The following is a 7,536-nucleotide window of genomic DNA, read 5'->3' on the forward strand; positions in this document are numbered from 1 at the left end:
CGCTAGAGGGCTGAAACTTTAAGATGGGACTTCTGGCACCTAATACTGTCATAAACAATGAAAACATTTTGACTTTTCAAATATTTTATTTTTCGTTTTTTTTCGTTTTTTGTAAACGTTGGGAACTTCAGACTCATGACTGTAATTTCCAAAATTGTGCATTTGCTTATACAATCTGTTTATAAGAAAAAGTTGATGAATGGCAAAATTTGTTTAGAAAACATAATGGTAATATAACAACAACAATACTATGAGAAAGAACAATTTCTTTTTGCCTATAAATGTCTGCGATGTATATTTATTTATTTAATTTGTTTGGAAAATCAATAAAAATTCATGAATGGAAAAATTTGATCAGAGAACATCATTGGTAATACAACTACAACAAGTCTAACAGAAAAAACAGTTTCTTTTTGCCTTTTAATGTCTGCGATGTACATTTGTTTATATAATTTGTTACTAGAATTAATTATTAACATCCGACTTTAAATTATATTGTCCAGGTATCATCCTAACGATAAAAGCCAGCAACTTCAAAGCAGAAATACACTCTGGAGACGAATAATTCCAAATGTCGATTTGTTAATAAAATTGGTTTATAAAAAATTAACTTTGCTAGTTAATATTTACTTTTTCCTTTCATATATCGTTGTGCATTGAATCTCAGTGACAAGTATAAGAAACAAAATTTAGGAGATAAAGAATGGAACTCAAAAATCGACATTTATTTCACTATTTGTATGAATATAAAAATTAAATAAACAAGAGAATTAAAAATATACGAGCCCACATCTGTAAAAAAAAGTTAATGCTGGCGGCGGTTTCATAAAAAAAATTAGGGCACGTCAGGATTGTAAATTCAATATCCGTCCACATATGTGGACATCGGTAAGAAGGGGTTAAAGGATTGTTGTAGTCTGAAAGTCATTTAATAAATATGCCCACCCCATCCAGCATCCATAAAGGCCTCTTTATAGAGTTATGATATTGCCTGGTATGCGTGTCACTGCCTACACCTGCGATCGTAGCACGTTCGCTGTTGAGCCAACCTCTCGATTTCCAACGCCCACGACTTCGCATGCAAACTCCAGATGTACTTTCTATGTCGTCATCTCAAAATCGCTTTAATTCTTGGACGTTTGTGAAGGATGGCTTTTTAAAATTTTTCTTCCCTCTCAAATAATATAATAATCCTGTTGGATAACAGGAGGATAACAGGCTCGCGAGAAGTAATTTGCGAGGCTCGGCGAAATTTATGCCTGGACGATAAATTCATTGTCGACAATTTGCTTAGTATTAAGCGAGTGTCTAGTTTTGCATGCACGCACACTTAACCAAGCCTTAAAACCATCCTGTGGTGACGAGATTTTAGGTACAAAGAACAGTCTGCGATATCTTTTCTAGCCCTTAAATTGCCGCAAACTTCGTGCACGGAGAAAAAGATATCGCACAATGATATTGCAAAACCTCTATATTACAAGAAAGGGCAATATGATAACGTACATTCAGGTCCCGGAGCTTTGTACGATATTATAATGCACTAATATCACAGACAAAAATGAAGTTAAATTTTGTTGACGTCGTCTGCTACGGCGTCCTTAGCAGCAATGGAAAAAGGCAGAGTATGAGTTAGTTCGAGCTATAAATCGGGACTCTAGATTTAAAACAATCACAGAGAAAATTAAAAATTTGTTGCAGGTGATACCTGTAACTGTTAATGATTAAACATATTTTGGCGAAAGTTTCATTGAGGTTAGGAAAATAATTCTGAACTCGTCGACTGCGTCGCGCCGAAGTGAGCAAATTTCAGTAAAACATGTAGAATCTACGACAGAAAACACAAAAAATATGTACTTACTGATATATTTCCTCCGAAATAAATCACATTATTGTAGACGAATTAGAACTTACTTAATACAATTTAGCAAAAGCGCAAAATGTAACTGACGGATGGGAAGCCCCTTTTTTTACGTTATAGATTGCACAATTATGCGGTATATAATGTAAAAACGTGCAATGTACGATATCACGATTTGCGCTATTACAATGCGACAATTACGATATATATTGTAATTTGTGCGATATAGTTTTCTCAGTGTGCAATAGAGCATCATCACAATGTTTATTACATGATTTCTGCATTGCACAATTAATTCAGAACCACGGATGCTTTTCTCGAGTTATATTTTCCTTCATGATGTCACATGCTTAATTCTCATTTCTTCTTTGCCGTTATTACTACATAAATTATTGATTACTCTTCCCTATAATCTTGGTTGGGTTGCTTTGAGTATTTTAAGGTTAAGAAAGTTTTATCGCGAATTTCGTAAACTCTTCTGTCATTTTGTAAGCTTCTCGTACAGCTGATAACACAGGAAGGGCTTTAAGAGAATCATGCCTGCGCGATTGTCGGGACCGCACCGAAAGGAGCAAGGGGACAGATTATAAACATCTTTAACGACAGAAAATTTACTTCAGACATGTGGCAAATGAGCGACTAGAAAACCCATGCGGTGTTGAGACTAAAAACGGAAATGGCGAAATTGGGCAGGTACTGCGCGTGTAACCAGTGTGCACTTGATGGGAGATTGCACCTCTGGAAGAGAATACAGCGCCCAGTAGTCAGGTCCCATTATTTATAAGCCGCTTCTTCTGTCTCGGATCCCCTTGCCTTCATCTCATATCCCTCCTGAATTACTAATTTTAAGCATACTCACGTTTAGCTACAGCCTCTAAAAAAAGTCCTACTATCGGCGAGAAACGTATAGGCATCTGCCTTTGAAGCTTAACAACTCAGTCAAAAAAATGCTAGCGCGACAAAACAACAGTTATTTAAAAGCTAAAAGTGTTCTACGTTAATGAGCTTGAAGACGTTTATGTAAAAAAATTTTTGTGCTTAGCAGACTGAAAAATGTAAAAAAAAGTAAGGTTTTTTGGGTACATTAAAGAACAGTCAAGTTTAGAGCACTATTTCTTATACAAGGGGCGATGGAAAAAATTTGAAAAGATCCATGAGTATGAGGGAAACTGTTGTGAACCAGTTGCAGTTGAGAAATTTAAATAATAATAAAAATTGTTGCTTAAAAGTACAAAAATGTGCAACTATATTATCTTCAGTTCTAATACACATATTAAAGCGATTCAAACTGCAAACTGTAATTGATAGGCTCTGTAAGCAGGGGGGGGGGGGCTCGTTTTTTTTACTGCCGACCACTGGTTCCTTTCTTTGACCCGTGGCCAGGTGCCATCCAAGCATTCAGAACTAGGGGCCGAAGAATGGCACCAGCGGTCGGCAGTAAAGCAAAAAAAGGTAGAACACTTTCAGCTTTTAAATGACTGTTCTTTTTTGTTGCGCTAGCATTTTTTTGACTGAGTTGTTAAGCTTCAAAGACAGGCCTATAGTTTTCTCGTTGATAGTAGGTAATGTGCTGCAGAGATTTCCTATACCCTCTGTTGTTCGCATACTGAGATTCTGGACTTGAAGCTCATAGAAATTTAAAAAAAAATGCCAAAAAGATCTATAAATATGCTGCATAAAAGCTAAAGAAGAAAGTGCTCGAGAATGGCATGAAATTTTTTACGATGTTCTAATTATTTCGAGGTGTATATTTTAAAAGACAATGATTTTCAAATTTTATGAAGCCTGTATTAGGCTCGATCAACACGGAAAAAGTACCCTGTACAATATACTGGGATGGAAATATTCCTGGGTGGCCCAGTTACAAAACCTTCCGTGCAATTACCCAGTAATAACTAATAAGTAATATTTGGAACAATTAACAAATTTTACTGCATCAAAGTGCAAGATTTGTTGTATCCAATTGCCGTCTCGCGATAATACAAATTACACTTTCGACCAGTAATATGTGCTCCTTTAGAGATAAGCGTCGAGGAGAGCACTTTAGTTATTTTTAATACTTAAATGATGATAAATATTTATAAATTTGAAAAAAGGTTTTACCTACACATATATTCGCACACTTAAACGCTTGAAAAATCGCTCTTGTTCGCTCGCTGAGATTCAAACATTCGAACCCTATAACCTAAAACTACCTCAATTGTATAATCCTGCGCACACATTAACCAACTGGACTATCGAACATTCAATACATTCAAATAACTTGTGATTTCTCTTTAAATTTTAAAGCTTTGCCTAACATTAAATGTGTTTATTACTTTCAGAATTCTTGTGTCATTAAAAACTTCTAATCTGCTTGTAAAATCTGTCACGGTTGTTTTTATTAAACGATAAAATGAAAGACTTTTCAGCAGGATGAAAAAATGCAATAGTTCAAGTTATACACAGGGAAGTTCCTTGTATTTCCGCGGCCTTGAAACGACAGGATTCTTAAATTTCAAGGTTGGAGGGGCCCCCACCTCTACCGCGAGTTGTCAAGATATTTTTGTCCAGCTGCGTTCATTGGCTGCCTCGGCCTTGTATCGGTGCCCCCTTTAAGCAAGCCCTTTAACTGTACCGAAAAGCGCGGGTCTATTGTAAATCAATAAATACTATCAATAATGATATAGATGAATCCACCCGACACTGAGCGTAGTAATTCTCGGAACTGCTGTTTTTCAGCTTAAGGGGCGAGAGCCGGTTGCGTCTCTTGCATGAAAAACACCAGCAGCGTAGCGGAAATGCGTAGTGTGCGGAGACTTTTACACGTGGAGATTACAAATCGACGGGTGAGCGGAAGAACGTAGTGTTTGATTTTTGGTTCAAGAGACGTCGTATCTCGAAACAAAAAATCAGACACTACGTTCTTCCGCTCATCCGGCGAAATATTATGCTTCGGACGGGACCGATTTGCGTAGTTATCAAAGTCGCGGGCCATTAGCGCTTTTGCATGCCAGTATTTTTCCAGGATTTTTGTTGACGTACGACAAATCGTTAATTAAAAATCAATATAATAGAATCAAAAAATGACCCAAATATTTCGCGGAATTATGCGTTTTCCGGCAGCGCCGAACGGTGGGGTAAAGGCGATTTTGCTTATAACATCTTTATTATTTAAAAAAATGACTTTTACTTTGCATTAAATAAATCTATTTGAGTATAGAGATAGTGTTACGTACTAAAATCTTGAAAATTGAGGTTGCAAAAGAATAATTATGCAGAAAGCAGTTTAGACAAAGAATAGAGGATTAGCTGGAATGAGGCAATAAATTGCGTTTGTATATTTAGTTTAAATAATAATTTTGAAAAAAATTATTTGACAGAAAGGAAATATGCAAAATGATTTTCATTTTTTGTGCTCACTGTGTCCCCACATTTATAAATTGATAAAGTAGAATATTACCATTCGAGTTATAGCACTGGGCAGATAATTTTTGGTTTGATGCGTATCAGATTTTTTGATTCGCGTCTATTGAGCACTGATACAAATTTTGAACTAAATCATCTAAACATGTAAAAAAATTAATATAAGAAATAAAATTTGCACATTCGTTGCAAATCAACAAATAATTATTTACACAAACGTAGCCTATCATTATTTTTGGAGAATTTTTAGCGATTTGTAGCGAAGAAAGAAAGAAACTTTGAACGTCGATAAAGTCGAGATCACGTGCCTAAGTTCGTTCATGAAATTTTTGTGTAGAATGATTTTCATTTTTGGTCCTCACTACGTCCACACGGATTGAGATATCGTGTTCTGGATTTAGAAACTTATATAGAAAATCCAAAATTTGTGTCAGTGCTCAATATACGCAAATTAAAAAATCTGAAATGCATAAAACCAAAAATTATCTGCAACGTACTACAACTTGAATGGTAATATACTATTTTATTAATTTACAAATAAACTTTCTTTGAAATTATAAACATATTGATGTGTACAAACGTTCTGTAGTGCTTTTTATTAAATCTGCCAAATTTTAAACACGATATCTCAATCCGTGTGGACACAGTGAGCACAAAAAAATGAAAATAATTTTGCATATTTATTTTTTCTCGGATAATTTTTTTCAAAATTATTACTTAAAATAAATGTACAAATGCAATTTATTGTCTCATTTCCTAGATTCCAAAATTTGAGAGCGATATATCATTGCCTTTGGACGTGGTTAACACCAACAAAAAATGTTCATAACCGGGGAATGGTTTAGTCACGTGGTCACCAAAGAGCTTGCCTCTTAGAGTGTGAAAATTTGATATTGTGACAGACAAAATGATATCACATAATGTAATTATAATAATTGAACGTAATTCAAGTCCAAAGTATATATTAAATGTCGAAAATAATTGAGGCCTCGCCAGGGCGACAAGCCCGACGAAAATAATAGTTTACAAGTGCTTTGGTGGTACGCGTATCATAATTTTTTTCGATAAGTCATCGATAATGTAAGACAGCCACTCATCTTCTGGCTTGTATGCAAGAAACTATTAAATATTAGTTTCAAACTGTTCGGCAGAGCGGGTATTTTGTAGTGGTGCGGTAGAAATCTTTGCGCGTACTCCGTTTCTAGTACAATGTCAACGAATAAAAGAGGTCTTACCTCAGCCATACAATAATGTAGGACTCGAAATGAAAAAAATGCATCAATTCCACATCTTATCAACTTTTAAAAAAATCATTGACCGTTAACTGGTCGGTGTACAGTGAGGTGAAATCAGAAAATGAGGTTCAAAATGAGATTTAGAACGCAATTATACACTGATTTTAGATTTTTTTTGAAATTCAGGACTTAATTTTTCAGAAAAAGTTTAGAGTAGGTTTTTTATTTTATTTAATTTTCATTTTAATGCAAACATCGAAAAAAATGTTTATTTTTTAAATTTCATTTTTTATCTTCTAAACAAAATTTTTCTTATACTTCTCGTCCCTTGTAATTAATACACATGGGTATATGAAAGATAAAAAAATGGTTAGCTTGCATAGTTAATTGTTATAAACAGATTGTATTAACAAATACTCCACATTAGGGGTTATTCGTCTGCAAAGTATATTTCTGCTCTGAAATAGCTTGCTTTCATTTTTAGGATGATACGTGGACATTCAAATTTAAGATTAAATGTTTTTTTTTATTTTATAAACAAAGTATATAAACAAATGCACATTATGGCCTTTTTAGTGGAAAAGAACCGTTTTTTCTTCAAACCTTGTTGCAATTATATTGCAAATTATGTTTTCTGAAGACATTTTTGCGACTCATAAATATTTCTTTATTTTATAAACAAATGCACATTTTGGTCGTTTTTAAGCGAGAATAAATCGTTTTTCTTCTGTCCTTGCTAAAATTATATTGCCAATAAGGTTTTCTGAAAAATTGTTCGCCACCCATAAATATTTGTTTATTTCATAAACAATTTATATAAACAAATGTACATTTTGGGTGTTTGAAGCGAAAAGAAATTGTTTTTTCTTCTACCCATGCTAAAATTATATCGCCAATAATGGTTTCTGAAAAACTTTTTGTCACCCATCCATATTTGTTTTTATTATAAACAAGTTATATAAGCAAACGAATATTTCGTGCGTTTTCAAACGAAAATAAATTGTTTTTAAAATTATATTGACGATACTGTTTTCAGAA

The 7,536-nt window shown here is 34.1% G+C and overlaps 1 protein-coding gene across 5 annotated transcripts in view; it reads left to right on the forward strand.

Moving 5' to 3' along the window:
• Nucleotides 1-7,536, forward strand: part of LOC117166888 (ecdysone receptor) — a 731,730-nt gene that overhangs the window by 656,878 nt on the left and 67,316 nt on the right. The gene's annotated exons all lie outside the window — the stretch shown is intronic.

Source organism: Belonocnema kinseyi, chromosome 2 (genome assembly GCF_010883055.1).
Source record: "Belonocnema kinseyi isolate 2016_QV_RU_SX_M_011 chromosome 2, B_treatae_v1, whole genome shotgun sequence".
Classification (NCBI taxonomy): Eukaryota; Metazoa; Arthropoda; class Insecta; order Hymenoptera; family Cynipidae; genus Belonocnema; species Belonocnema kinseyi.